This window comes from Pongo pygmaeus, chromosome Y, assembly GCF_028885625.2.
Source record: "Pongo pygmaeus isolate AG05252 chromosome Y, NHGRI_mPonPyg2-v2.0_pri, whole genome shotgun sequence".
Taxonomy (NCBI): Eukaryota; Metazoa; Chordata; class Mammalia; order Primates; family Hominidae; genus Pongo; species Pongo pygmaeus.
Window position 1 is genome coordinate 16162097 of NC_072397.2, and position 16511 is coordinate 16178607.

The following is a 16511-nucleotide window of genomic DNA, read 5'->3' on the forward strand; positions in this document are numbered from 1 at the left end:
CTGTTGCTTGCCACAACAGCGAAGTGATTTTGCTCTTTCTTCTATTTTTTTTTTTTTTTTTGGCCCACAAATAAGATTATGACATATACCTTGCTTCAGTTCACACGCATGTTGATCAAACTTATATTGGGATTCAGCCAATAGGAAATATTTGTCCTCTCATCACTATACTTAGGGTTATAGGTAAAATCCTGGGTTGTTAATTTGTACAAAGCTCACAGAAGTTTACAACACCAGCTCATATTTTAAAAACTCCTTGTGTGGTACAGAGAGAAATTTCACAACAAGCCCTGCAAAATTTAAGATGGTGACCCCAATTACATACTCAGGTGAAAGTAAAAGTTGTTGCCATCCCACATTTACAAATGCCACATTGAGGTACTAAGTCTAACAAGTAAAAAGAGTACAAAGATGGAATTTTGATTTTCATATGTGAATCTGGCCATAGGTGCAATTTCAACTAATTTTTGGACCGAGGTCACAGGCATAAAAATGGATCTCATTTCTGAACTCAGCCTGACAAGTGATCTTGACTATCATACCTGGATTTAAAGTAATATATACGATTTTGCGTCCATATGAGCATGTGTGCCTCAGAGTACTTTGCAACTCAAATGTGTGCTGTATAAAGCCCTTGGATGTTGTTTAGGGTGTCATACGATGGCCCAGCGCATATGTGACATTGTGACCCTCATATATGCACCAAGCTAACAGATAAAGTTGTCACCCTCAAAGATAAGGAGATTGTATCTTATTACTGGGCCTAGTACCCAAAGCGTTAAGTCTTTTGCTTAAATTTTTTCCCATGTGTGCGTTTTAAAATATCACTGGGTCAGAATCATAATAATTTGACTCTTCTGCCTGGGCCCTGCAAATAAGTGATAGTATCACATTTCTCTGAGATTTGTCTATTTTGCATGTGCTTTGTCCCCAAGGAACATTGTGACATAGCTGTATGTAGCATCTAATAAATGTGACTCTTTACTGGCCAAGGTCTGGCCCACTAAAGAAATTGTGACACATCACTGAGTGCAACCCTAGGTATTGCAATTCTCTTCTTTATTCTGGAGTCTGCCAAAAGAGGGAATTCTTACATATTGCTGAGCCAAGCAGCTAGATTGTGTGACTCTCCTCTTTTTCTTCAACCCTGTCTACAGTGGACACGGTGCCATATTACTTGAGGCTGTACCCAGATGATGTGACTCTTCTGACTTGGCCCAGGCTGCCAAGAAGATTATAGTGTATCTTGAGCTCAGCATCCAGGTGATGATACTCTGCTGCCTTGCTTCTCCCCACAGGTGAAATTGTGACACATACCTGGGTTCAACTCACATGCACAAATATAAGTATCATACGTGGACCCAGAGAGGAGAGATATTTTGACTCTCATAGCCAGTCTTCCAGCCATAAGTAAAGTAATTGGTCTCCTAATTGTGTAAGTTTCACAGAGGATTATGACACTTGGACATATATAAAACCTGAGTGGTACAAAGAGTATCATAACAGGGATCAGCACCCAGGTGCTATTGTGACTCTTGGCTGCGCATCCAGCTGACCCAATTTTTATTCATTCACAAGAACAGGGTTTACAAAGGAGGTGCTAAATCTCACACGAAAGAGCAGTCAAAGGTGGAAATTGTTCCTCTCTTACATGGGAGGTTTGGTAATGCATGATTCGGCATAGCTCTGAGGCTGTGACTACCCTACCAGAAAACAGTCTTCATGTGGGGTTGGACATCTTATATATGAATGTTGCCGCTTGTTGAGATTGTGTCTCTTCTGCTTCAACCCAACTAACAGGAGGTGTTGACTCACATATGCTAAGCCAGGAATTGTGTGGTACTGTGAAACTTATTTCTAAATATTTGCTAGCATGTTATCAGAATATGTAAGTTAGCCCAGCTCCTGAATATTTTGACTCTCCTTTTTAGGCCATGACCACAGATAACATCGTGACATATGTGGACAATACACCTAAACAAAAGTGTCTGAGCATGCCTAAAAAGGATACTTTTACATATCACTGGGACCAGCACCCAGGGGAGGTCCATTCTTTGCCTGATCCCTGCCTATAGCATGCATTGTGGCTTATATCTAGGTCCATAATGTAAGTAATATGTGGACTGTACACCTAAGCAATTTGCCTGGGCCTGCCTACAAAGAACACTTTTACACATCACTGGAGCCAGCACCCAGGTGATGTGAAATTTTGCCTGATTCCTGCTTATAAAAAGCATGTGGCTTATAAATAGTCCATCATGTAAGCGATGTGATGCCCCTCTACGGCCTTGGCCCTGCACTTACAGTGCATTGTGACACAGAACTTGGTACAGCACTCAGGTGATGTGACTCTCCATTTTGTGTTCTGCCAACAGGAAGCATGGTAATGTATCACTTAGCTCAGAATCTAGGTGATGTTTCTTCTCTCTTGCCTTACCCTGACCAGGGGGGAGATTGTGACATATTGCTAACCTTAGCACACAAGTGAAGTCACATTCATACCTTGGTCTTGCACATAGTGGCCATTATGACATATACCTAGGCCAATTGCCTAGGTGAAGTGAGTCTCCTCTCTTTCCTAAGCACTACCCACACAGTGAGTTTTGATATGTTACTAAAACCAGGATCCAGGTGATGTGACTCTTCTTCCAGGGTCCTGCCCATAGAAGGATTGTGACAACTCACTGGATCATCACCTGCTCAGATGATGTGACTTTCCTGCTTACTCTCTGCCCACAAGTGATATTGTGCCATATACCAGAGTCCAGAAAAGAGGACTAATCATGACTCTCAAACCTGGAGCAAGGTCATATGCAAGATGGTGCCTCCCTTTCCTGCAACTTACCACCAGTGTTATTGTGATATTTACCTTTGCCCAGCTCCTGAGTGATTTAATAATCCTCCCTATGTGTAGGCCATAAATGAAATATGTACATTTACTTTCAGCTGATCAACTTTCTGATTTGACTCACCTGGTTTAACAATATCCTCAGAAAGTATTGTAACATGTCTCTGGACCCATCCCCTAGGTTGCCTGACTCCTCTCCTGACTGGACCCTGTTTCCACTGGAGATGGTAGCATTTCTAAGCACTGCATCCAAATGATATTACTCTCTTTCCTGGTCCTTTCAACTAGAGACATTGTGACATATCTCTGGGCCTATCACTTAGGTGATATGAGTATCTTCTGTCTGGACACTGCCTACAAGTGGCATTGTGCCATACTGTTGGGCGTGGCCCACAAGTTACGCTACTTTTCTTCCAGGAACTTGCCTACAGAAGAAATATGGAAACATTTCTTACTCAGCATTTAGGTGGATTGGCTGTCGTGCCTCTTTTATTACCACTGAGTAAATTGTGACATATACCTAATGACAGCTCACAGGCATGATAATGTCTTTCATATTTGGATCCCACAAATAGGAGTAATTTTGACTCTCACAACTTGCTTTAGAAACACAAGTGATTAAATCTTTTTCTGGTAAAAAAAAAATCACAGAAGATTTTAAAAGCCTTAGATATTATATAAACTCCTTGGCTTGTAAAGAGTGTCATAACAGAACGCAGCAGAAATATGAAATTTTGAACCCAATATGCACACCCGTCTGAAGTAAGAACTGCCACCATTTCACATATGTGAAGCCAAGAAAACAGGACTTGTAGTATTGTCAATCTCATCCCGGTATTTTTCTGCAAGTGTGATTGTGATATGAATCTTTGCTTAACACCTGTGTAATTTTTCTCTAGCGACTGGTTTCAGCCCACGTATGTTATTGTGATATCTATCTAGGTCAATCTCCAGTTTATATGACTCTCCTGCCTGGGACCTTCTCTCAGTAAGTATCATGACATATCACTAGATCCAGCACTCAGGTTATGTTACATTTTTGCCTGAGCAATGCCCACAGAAATCATTGTGACTTACCTGTATGTCAGTGACTTTGGTTATGTAACTCTCATTAGAATGGGCCCTGTGCCTAGGGTGGGGGTAGACACATATGGCTGGGCCAGGCACACAGGTGATGGTACTCTTTTTCTAGGGCCATGTTCTAAAGACAGCATTATGACAAATCTATGGGCCTATCACCTAGGTGATGTTGCTCTCCTGCTTAGGTTCTGCTTACCTAGATAGTGACATATTGCTAAGTTAGGCTTACAGATGATGGTCCTCTTTCACCAGGTCCATGCCTCATGGAAGACATTGTGATATATCTCTAGGCCTATCAGGTAGGTGGTGTAACTCCCTGGTTGAGGCCTGTCCACATGGAGCTTGGTGACATAGGGTAAAGCCTGCACTTATTTATTGTAACTCTCTTGCCTGGCTCCTGTCCTAAGGAAACCTTGTTACATATGTCAGGACCTAGTATCAAGGTGATGTGACTCTGCTGTCTGGTGTCACCTGCCATGGTAAATTGTGTCATATAACTAGGGAAGCAAAAATGTGACATGACTCTTCTCTCCTGCCTAGATCCTGCCCACTGAGGATCTACCTCTGATATACCACTGAGTGAAAAATCTAGGTGATGTGACTCTGCGCTTTGTCCTGCACTCTGTCAAAAAAGAAAATTATAACATATTGCTGAGCCCAGGACATAGGGGATGTGACTATCCACTATTTTTTCATCCATGTATACAGTGGGCATGATGACATGTTATTTGAGACTGTACACAGGTGATGTGACTCTTCTGCGTGTGTCCTGCCTATAAAAAAGTTTATAATATACCCCCGGCTTAGCACTTAGCTGATGTTACTCTTTTATCATCTCTGACCAAAGGTGAAATTCTGACGTGTACCTGAATTCAGCTCATATGCACAATAATAACTCTTATGCCTAGGACAAACTAGGGGAGATATTTTGACTCTCATAGAAAGTATTACAGACATAGGTAAAGTCTAGATCTCCCACCTGTAAGAGTTCATAGAAAAGTATCCTACTTAGGCATATCATATGAAGCCTGAGTGATATACATAGAGTACCATAACAGGCACCAACAACCAGGTGCTATTTTGACTCCTGGATACACACCCAGCTGACGCAATTGTCATTTTGTCACATGAACAGATCCTACAAACGAGGTACTAAACTTCACAAACAAAAGCAGTATTGGATGCACACCCAGCTGACACAATTGGCATTCTGACGCATGAACAGAGCATACAAACGAGGTACTAAATCTCACACACATGAGCAGTGGAAGCTTGAAATTGTCACCCTCATACAGGAATTTGATGCAAAGGTGGTTTGGTGATGTCTGAACCATTATTTAGCAGACCTGTGGTGCTTTGACTGTCCTATTGGAACACAACCTTCAAATAAGATTGGTGCCTTTTACACATGGATGTAACCCATTGTGAAGATAAAGACTTCAGTACTTTGACTCAACTCATAGGAGGTGTTGACTCTCATACCTGAAGCCAGGACTTGTGTGGGACTATGAATCTTATTTCTGAACATTTTTGAGTCGGTGATTGAGAAGTCTAACTTTGGTTAGCATCTGAGTGTTTTGACTCTCCTTTCTAGGCCAGAGCATAGTTGAAATTGTGACATACATGCATGAAGCAACTAAGCAATACGTAACACCTTCATTGGCAAAGCAACAAAGGGCAGTTTACATATCACTGGGGACAAGCACCCAACTGATGTGAAATCTTTTCCTGAACACTGCCTACAAAGAGCATTGCGGCTTTTATCTAGGTCCATCATTAAAGTGATTCAACTGCCTTCTACAGCCTAGACCCTCTACATATGGTGCATTGTGACACATAGCTGAATAATTCACCCAGGTTATGTGACCCTTTTTTTTTTTTTTTTTTGGTTGGGGGAGGTTCTGCCAATACAAAGTTTTGGAACATATCACTTGGCTTAGTCAGTACTTAGTTGATTTTTATTCTCTCTTGTCTGAACAGTAACCTCCAGAGTAATTGTGACCTATTGCTGGACCCAGAACGAAAGTGAGGTTGCTCTTCTCCCTTGGTCCTACACCTAGAGGTCATTGTGAAATATATCCAGGCAAATTATTTAGGTGAAATGTCTCCTCTCCTGCCTAAGCCCTGCCCACAGAGGGGATTTAAATATGTCACTAAAACCAGCATCCAGGTAATGTGACTCTTTGTCCAGAGTCCTGCCCACAAGAAGGATTGCAGCATTTCACTGGAGCAGTAAGCACTCGGGTAATCTTTCCTCTCCCTGCCCACGGGTGATATTGTGCCATATACCTGAGAACTATCAAAGGCTTATTAACCACTCTTTTTTTTTTATTATACTTTAGTTTTAGGGTACATGTGCACAATGTGCAGATTAGTTAACATATGTATACATGTGCCTTGTTGGTGTAGTTACATATGTATACATGTGCCTTGTTGGTGTGCTGCACCCAGTAACTTGTCATTTAACATTAGGTATATCTCCTAATGCTATCTCTCCACCCTCCCCCCACCCCACAGCAGGCCACACTGTGTGATGTTCCCCTTCCTGTGTCCATGTGTTCTCACTGTTCAGTTCCCATCTATGAGTGAGAATATGCGATATTTGGTTTTTTCTCCTTGTGATAGTTTGCTGAGAATGATGGTTTCCAGCCTCATCCATGTCCCTACAAGGGACATGAACTCATCATTTTTTATGGCTGCATAGTATTCCATGGTGTATATGTGCCACATGTTTTTAATCCTATCATTGTTGCACATTTGGATTGGTTCCAAGTCTTTGCTTTGTAAATAGGGTCACAATAAACATACATGTGCATGTGTCTTTATGGCAGTGTGATTTATAATCCTTTGGATATATACCCAGTAATGGGATTTCTGGGTCAAATTGTATTTCTAGTTATAGATCCCTGAGAAATCGCCACACTGACTTCCAGAATGGTTGAACTAGTTTACAGTCCCACCAACAGTGTAAAAGTGTTCCTATTTCTCCACATCCTCTCCAGCACCTGTTGTTTCTTGACTTTTTAATGATCACCATCCTAACCAGTGTGAGATGGTATCTCATTGTGGTTTGATTTGCATTTCTCTGATGGCCAGTGATAATGAACATTTTTTCATGTGTCTTTTGGCTGCATAAATGTCTTCTTTTGAGAAGTGTCTGTTCATATCCTTCGCCCACTTGTTGACAGAGTTGTTTGTTTTTTTCTTGTAAATTTGTTGGAGTTCATTGTAGATTCTGGATATTAGCCCTTTGTCAGATGGGTAGATTGCAAAAATTTTCTCCCATTCTTTAGGTTACCTGTTCACTCTGATGGTAGTTTCTTTTGCTGTGCAGAAACTCTTCAGTTTACTTAGATCCCATTTGTCGATTCTGTATTTGTTGCCATTGCTTTTTGTGTTTTAGACATGAAGTCCTTACCCAAGCCTATTTCCTGAATGGTATTGCCTAGGTGTTCTTCTAGGGTTTTTATGGCTTTAGGTCTACCATTAAGTCTTTAATCCATCTTGAATTAATTTTTGTATAAGGTGTAAGGAAGGGATCCAGTTTCAGCTTTCTTCACATGGCTAGCCAGTTTTCCCAGCATCATTTATTAAATAGGAAATCCTTTCCCCATTTCTTGTTTTTGTCAGGTTTGTCAAAGAGCAGATAGTTGTAGATTTGCAGCATTATTTCTGAGGGCTCTGTCCTGTTCCATTGGTTTATATTTCTGTTTTGATACCAGTACCATGATGTTTTGGTTACTTTAGCCTTGTAGTATAGTTTGAAGTTAGGTAGTGTGATGCCTCCAGCTTTGTTCTTTTGGCTCAGGATTGATTTGGCAATGTGGGCTCTTTTTGGTTCCATATGAACTTTAAAGTAGTTTTTTCCAATTCTGTGCAGAAAGCCATTGGTAGGTTGATGGGGATGGCATTGAATCTATAAATTACCTTGGGAAGTTTGGCCATTTTCACAATACTGATTCTTCCTATCCATGAGCATGGAATATTCTTCCATTTGTTTGTATTCTCTTTTATTTCCTTGAGCAGTGGTTTGTAGTTCTCCTTGAAGAGGTCCTTCACGTCCTTTGTAAGTTGGATTCCTAGGTATTTTATTCTCTTTGAAGCAATTGTGAATGGGAGTTCACTCATGATTTGGCTCTCTGTTTGTTATTGTTGTATAATAATGCTTGTGATTTTTGCACATTGATTTTGTATCCTCAGACTTTGCCGAAGTTGCTTATCAGCTTAAGGAGATTTTGGGCTGAGACAATGGAGTTTTCTAGATATACAATCATGTTGTCTTCAAACAGGGACAATTTGACTTCCTCTTTTCATAACTGAATACCCTTTATTTCCTTCTCCTGCCTAATTGCCCTGGCCAGAACTTCCAACACTGTGTTGAATAGGAGTGGTGAGAGAGAGCATCCCTGTCTTGTGCCAGTTTTGAAAGGGAAAGCTTCCAGTTTTGGCCCACTCAGTATGATATTGGCTGTGGGTTTTTCATAGATAGCTCTTATTATTTTGAGATATGTCCCATCAACACCTAATTTATTGAGAGTTTTTAGCATGAAGGGCTGTTGAATTTTGTCAAAGGCCTTTTCTGTATCTAATGAGATAATCATGTGGTTTTTGTCATTTGTTATATGCTGGATTACATTTATTGATTTATTGATTTGCATATGTTCAACCAGCCTTGCCTCTCAGGGATGAAGCCCACTTGATCATGGTGGATAAGCTTTTTGATGAGCTGCTGGATTCAGTTTGCCAGTGTTTTATTGAGGATTTTGCATTGATGTTCATCAGGGTTATTGGTCTAAAATTCTCTTTTTTTGTTGTGTTTCTGCCAGGCTTTGGTATCAGGATGATGCTGGCCTCATAAAATAAGTTAGGGAGGATTCCCTCTTTTTCTATTGATTGGAATAGTTTCAGAAAGAATGGTACCAGCTCCTCCTTGCAGCTCTGGTAGAATTTGACTGTCAGTCCATCTGGTCCTGGGCTTTTTTTGGTTGGTAAACTATTAATTATTGCCTCAGTTTCAGAGCCTCTTATCAGTCTATTCAGAGATTCAACTTCTTCCTGGTTTAGTCTTCAGAGGGTGCACGTGCCTAGGAATTTATCCATTTCTTCCAGATTTTCTAGTTTATTTGCATAGAGGTGTTTATAGCATTCTCTGATGGTAGTTTGTATTTCTGAGGGATCAGTGGTGATATTCCCTTTATCATTTTTTATTGTCTATTTGATTCTTCTCTCTTTTTTCTTTTTCCTTTTTTTTTTTTACATTTTCTTTTTTTAAAATTATTATTATTATACTTTAGGTTTTATGGTACATGTGCGCAACATGCAGGTAAGTTACATATGTATACATGTGCCATGATGGTGCGCTGCACCCACTAACTCGTCATCTAGCATTAGGTATATCTCCCAGTGCTATCCCTCCCCCCTCCACCCACCCCACAACAGTCCCCAAAGTGTGATGTTCCCCTTCCTGTGTCCATGTGTTCTCATTGTTCAATTCCCACCTATGAGTGAGAATATGCGGTGTTTGGTTTTTTGTTCTTGCGATAGTTTACTGAGAATGATGATTTCCAATTTCATCCATGTCCCTACAAAGGACATGAACTCATCATTTTTTATGGCTGCATAGTATTCCATGGTGTATATGTGCCACATTTTCTTAATCCAGTCTATCATTGTTGGACATCTGGGTTGGTTCCAAGTCTTTGCTATTGTGAATAATGCCGCAATAAACATATGTGTGCATGTGTCTTTTTAGCAGCATTATTTATAGTCCTTTGGGTATATACCCAGTAATGGGATGGCTGGGTCAAATGGAATTTCTAGTTCTAGATCCCTGAGGAATCACCAAACTGACTTCCACAAGGGTTGAACTAGTTTACAGTCCCACCAACAGTGTAAAAGTGTTCCTATTTCTCCACATCCTCTCCAGCACCTGTTGTTTCCTGACTTTTTAATGATTGCCATCCTAACTGGTGTGAGATGGTATCTCATTGTGGTTTTGATTTGCATTTCTCTGATTGCCAGTGATGGTGAGCATTTTTTCATGTGTTTTTTGGCTGCATAAATGTCTTCTTTTGAGAAGTGTCTGTTCATGTCCTTTGCCCACTTTTTGATGGGGTTGTTTGTTTTTTTCTTGTAAATTTGTTGGAGTTCATTGTAGATTCTGGATATTAGCCCTTTGTCAGATGAGTAGGTTGTGAAAATTTTCTCCCATTTTGTAGGTTGCCTGTTCACTCTGGTGGTAGTTTCCTTTGCTGTGCACAAGCTCTTTAGTTTAATTAGATCCCATTTGTCAATTTTGGCTTTTGTTGCCATTGCTTTTGGTGTTTTAGACATGAAGTCTTTGCCCATGCCTATGTCCTGAATGGTAATGCCTAGGTTTTCTTCTAGGGTTTTTATGGTTTTAGGTCTAACATTTAAGTGTTTAATCCATCTTGAATTGATTTTTGTATAAGGTGTAAGGAAGGGATCCAGTTTCAGCTTTCTCCATATGGCTAGCCAGTTTTCCCAGCACCACTTATTAAATAGGGAATCCTTTCCCCATTTCTTGTTTTTCTCAGGTTTGTCAAAGATCAGATATGGGCTCTTTTTTGGTTCCATATGAACTTTAAAGTAGTTTTTTCCAATTCTGTGAAGAAAGTCATTGGTAACTTGATGGGAATGGCATTGAATCTGTAAATTACCTTGGGAAGGATGGCCATTTTCACGATATTGATTCTTCCTACCCATGAGCATGGAATTTTCTTCCATTTGTTTGTATCCTCTTTTATTTCCTTGAGCAGTGGTTTGTAGTTCTCCTTGAAGAGGTCCTTCACACCCCTTGTAAGTTGGATTCGTAGGTATTTTATTCTCTTTGAAGCAATTGTGAATGGGAGTTCACTCATGATTTGGCTCTCTGTTTGTCTGTTACTGGTGTATAAGAATGCTTGTGATTTTTGTACATTGATTTTGTATCCTGAGACTTTGCTGAAGTTGCTTATCAGCTTAAGGAGATTTTGGGCTGAGACAATGGGGTTTTCTAGATATACTATCATGTCATCTGCAAACACGGACAATTTGACTTCCTCTTTTCCTAATTGGATACCCTTTCTTCTTTATTAGTCTTGCTAGCAGTCTCTCAATTTTGTTGATCTTTTCAAAAAACCAGCTCCTGGATTCATTGATTTTTTGAAGGGTTTTTTTGTGTCTGTATCTCCTTCAGTTCTGCTCTGATCTTAGTTATTTCTTGTCTTCTGCTGGCTTTTGAATGTGTTTGCTCTTGCTTCTCTAGTTCTTTTAATTGTGATGTTAGGGTGTCAGTTTTGGATCTTTCCTGCTTTCTCTTGTGGGCAGTTAGTGCTATAAATTTCCCTGTACACACCGCTTTGAATGTGTCCCAGAGATTCTAGTATGTTGTGTCTTTGTTCTCACTGGTTTCAAAGAACATCTCTATTTCTGCCTTCATTTTGTTATGTACCCAGTAGTCATTCAGGAGCAGATTGCTCAGTTTCCATGTAGTAGAGGGGTTTTGAGTGAGTTTCTTAATCCTGAGTTCTAGGTTGATTGCACTGTGGTCTGAGAGAGAGTTCGTTATAATTTCTGTTCTTTTACATTTGCTGAGGAGTGCTTTCCTTCCAACTATGTGGTCAATTTTGGAATAGGTGTGGTGTGGTGCTGAAAAGAATGTATATTCTGTTGATTTGGGGTGGAAAGTTCTGTAGATGTCTGTTAGTTCTGCTTGGTGCATAGTTATGTATTGGGTGCATATATGTTTAGGATAGTTAGCTTTTCTTGTTGAATTGATCCCTTTACCATTATGTAATGGCCTTCTTTGTCTCTTTTGATCTTTGTTGGTTTAAAGTCTGTTTTATAAGAGACTAGTATTGCAATGCCAGCTTGTTTGTGTTTTCCATTTGCTTGGTAGATCTTGCTCGATCCCTTTATTTTGAGCCTATATGTGTCTCTGCACATGAGATGAGTCTCCTGAATACGGCACACTGATGGGTCTTGACTCTTTATCCAATTTTTATTCTGTGTCTTTTAATTGGAGCATTTAACCCATTTATATTTAAGATTAATATTGTTATGTGTGAATTTGAGCCTGTCATTATGATTTTAACTAGTTGTTTTGCTCATTAGTTGATGCAGTTTCTTTCTAGCATCCATGGTCTTTACAATTTTTCAAGTTTTTGCAGTGACTGGTACCACTTGTTCCTTTCCATGTTTAGTGCTTCCTTCATGAGCTCTTGCAAGGCAGGCCTGGTAGTGGCAAAATCTCTCAGCATTTGTTTGTCTGTATGGGATTTTATTTTTCCTTCACTTATGAAGCTTAGTTTGGCTGGATATGATTCTGGGTTAAACATTCTTTTCTTTAAGGATGTAGAATATTGATCCCCACTCTCTTCTGGCTTGTACAGTTTCTGCCAACAGATATGCTGTTAGTCTGATGGCCTTCCCTTTGTGGGTAACCCGACATTTTTTCCTTCATTTCAACTTTGGTGAATCTGACCATTGTATGTCTTGGAGTTGCTCTTCTTGAGGAGTATCTTTGTGGCATTCTGTGTATTTCCTGAATTTGAATGTTGGCTTGCCTTGCTAGGTTGGGGAGTTTCTCCTGGATAATATCCTAAAGAGTGTTTTTCAACTTGGTTCCTTTCTCCCTGTCACTTTCAGGTACACCAATCAGACGTACATTTGGTCTTTTAAATTAGTCCCATATTTCTCAGAGGATTTGTTCCTTTCTTTTTACTCTTTTTTTCTCTAAACTTCTCTTCTCACTTCATTTCATTCATTTGATCTTCAATCACTGATATCCTTTCTTCCACGTGATCAAATCAGCTACTGAAGCTTGTGCATGCCTCACATAGTTCTTGTGCCATGGTTTTCGGCTCCATCATGTCATTTAAGGTCTTCTCTACACTGTTTAGTCTAGTTAGTCATTCATCTAATCTTTTTTCAAGGTTTTTAGCTTCTTTGCAATGGGTTTGAACATCCTCTTTTAGCTCAGAGAAGTTTGTTATTACCAATCATCTGAAGCCTTCTTCTCCCAAGTTGTCAAAGTCTTTCTCCATCCAGCTTTCTTTCCATTGCTGATGAGGAGCTGTGTTCTTTTGGAAGAGAAGAGCAGTTCTGATTTTTAGAATTTTCAGCTTTTCTGCTCTGGTTTTTCCCCATTTTTGTGATTTTAACTACCTTTGATCTTGGATGGTGGTTATGTACTGGTGGGGTTTAGGTGTTGATGTCCTTTCTATTTGTTAGTTTTCCATCTAACAATAAGGACCATCAGCTGCAGGTCTGTTGGAGTTTTCTGCAGGTCCACCCCAGACATGTTTGCCTGGGTATCACCAGTGGAGACTGCAGAACAACAAATATTGCAGAATGGCAAGTGTTGCTGCCTGATCCTTCCTCTGGCAGCTTCGTCTCAGAGGTGCAGCTGGGTGTATAAGGTGTCAGTTGGTCCCTACTGGGAAGTGTCTCCCATTTAGGCTTCTCAGGGAATCAAGGACCACTGAGAAGTCAGTCTGTCCATTCTCGGATCTCAAGCTCTGTGGTGGGGGAAATACTACTCTCTTCAAAGCTGTCAGACAGGGACATTTAAATCTGCAGAAGTTTCTGCTGCCTTTTGTTCAGCTGTGCCCTGACCCCAGAGGTGAAGTCTACAGAGGCAGGCAGCCTCCTTGAGCTGCATTGTGCTGCACCCATTTTGAGCTTCCCAGCCACTTTGTTTACTTACTCAAGCCTCAGCAGTGGCGTACATCCCTCCCCTAGCCTTGCTGCCACCTTGCAGTTCAATCTCAGATTGCTGTGCTAGCAGTGAGTGAGGATCCATGGGTATGGGACCCTCCGAGCCAGGCACTGGTGTGCTGTTTGCTAAGACCATTGGAAAAGCAAAGTATCAGGGTGGGAGTGTCCTAATTTTTGAGGTACAATCTGACATGGCTTCCCTTGTCTAGGAAAGAGAATTCCCCAACCCCTTGTGCTTCCCTGGTGAGGCGATGCCACACCCTGCTCTGTGGGCTGCACCCACTGTCCGACAAGCCCCAGTGAGATCAACCCTGTACCTCAGTTGGAAATGCAGAGATCACCCATCTTCTGCATCACTAACACTGGGAGCTATAGACTGGAACTGTTCCTATTTGGCCATCTTAGAACCTCCCTCATATAATAACTTTGGTGGATCTACCTACAAACGGCACATTTATATATACCTGGGACCATCACCTAAGTGATGTGAATTATCTGCCTGAAACCTGCCTACTAATAGAATTGTGTCTTATATCTCTGTCCATCACATAACTGATGTGACTCCCTTCTAATTCCTTGGGCCTGTGCTTAGAGTGTATTGTGACCCATAACTGAGTACTACACCCAGGTGATGTGATCCTCCTTTTTGGGTTCTCCCAACAGGAAGCATTGTAACTTGTCAGTTGGTTTGTCATCCAGGTGATGTTTCTTTCCTTTTGCCTGGGCCCTGACCACAGGGCGATTGTGACATATTGCTGTGTCCAACACCAATGTGAGGTTACTCTCCAGCTTTGGTACTGCATGTAACCAATATTGTGAACATATATCTCGACCAATTGCCTACATGAAATGAGTCTCCTCTCTTGCCAAAGTCCTGATCACAGAGGTGGTTTTGATATGCCACTGAAATCATCATCCAGGTGATGTGACTCTTATGTCAGTGTACTGCACACAAGGTAGATTGTGACATCTTACTGAAGTAGCACAAATGGAAAGTGTGTGACTTTTTTTTTTTTTTTTTTAGACGGAGCTTTGCTCTTGCTGCCAGGCTGAAGTGCAATGTTGTGATCTTGGATCACTGCAACATCCACTTCCCTGTTTCAAGTGATTCTGTTGCGTCAACCTACTGAGTAGCTGGGATCAAAGTTATGCACCTCCATGCCTGGCTACTTTTGTATTTTTATTAGAGACAGGGTTTCTCCACATTGTTCAGGATGGTTGCAAATTCCCAACCTCAGGTGATCCACCTGCCTTGGCCTCCCAAAGTGCTGAGATTACAGACATGAGCCACTGTGCCTAGATGATTTTCTTGTCTTCTCTCTGACCATGAGAGATATTAGGCCGTATACCAGAGAGCATAACAAAAGCCTAATAACAGCTCATATGTCTGGAGCCAGAACATGCCTGGGAGGTTGACTCTTATTCTTAAACATTTCCAAAGTGTAATTACGACATATACCTTAGCCCAGGTCCTGAGTGATTTAGTAATTCTGCCTAGGTATAGCCCTCAAATGAGATTATGGCAGATACCTGGGCCAAGAACCTTGGCGATTTGACTGTGCTATGTTAACAGTGTGCTCAGGGATGATCGTAACGTATTTCTGGACTCATCATCTAAGTCACATTACTTTCATATCCTGACTGTATACTGCTTCCTTTGGTAAAGTAGCATTTCTAAACACTGAATTCAAATGATATGACTCTCTTGCCTGGGCCTTGTCGACAGGAGTCATTTTGACATATTTTTGGACCCATCATTTACATGATACGACTCTCCTCTTCTGCATGGACCCTGCCCACAAGGGAAATTGTGCCGTACAGGCATTGTCCAATGCCAGAGGACATTGGACCTAGCACACAAGATATGTGGTATTTCTGACAGGACCCTGACTACAAAGAAAATATTGGTGTATTTCTTTCCAAGAATTTTTGTGATATGGCTGTTCTACCTGCTTCAGAACCACAGAGGGAATTGGAACACATACCTAGGCATGTCTCACAGCAATGATATTGACTCTCATATGTGTGCTCATCCAATAGAAGATATTTTGACTCTTATAACTAGGTTTGGGGACACACGTGATGTCCTGGATCAACTTCATGTGCAAAGGTCACAATGGATTACTATACTAAGACATATTTCACAAAGTCTTTAGGTCATTCAGACAGAGTGAATGCAAGGCTGAGCACACAGGTGAAATTGTGACTCTTTTATGCACACCCAGCAGACAGTAATGACTGTCATCATCTCACATGGATAAAGCTAACTGTCACACATGAAATCAGGACACATCTGGTATTATAAATCTCATTTTTTTGAATATTGTTAAAGTGTGGTTGTGATGTAAATCTTTGCCAAGCACCTGTGCAATTTGACTCTCCAGAGTTTTCCAGCCTATATATGAGATTGTGATATCTACCTAGGCCAATCTTGAGATGATGTGACTCTTCTGCATGGGCCCTTCTCTCCATATGGATTGTGATGTATCACTGGATTTAGCACCCAGATGATGTTACATTCTTGCTGGTGCCATGCCCAACACAATTATTATAACATATTCTTCTGTCCACCGTGTGGGTGAAGTAACTCTCATCTCTGAAATGAGCTCTTTACAATGGAAGGATAGCAATATATTGCAAGGCCAAGCACACAGGTGAGGGTGCTGTTGTGCCAGAGCCATGCCTAAAGGAGGACATTGTGACATATCTCTGGGCCTATCACCAAGGTCATGTGGCTCTGCTGCTAGGGCCCTGCCAGCCTGCATAGTGACATATTTTTTCACCAGGAACACAGGTGATGGTATTCTTTTGCCAGGGCTATGCTTCATAAATGACACTGTGGCATATCTCTGGGCCTATCACC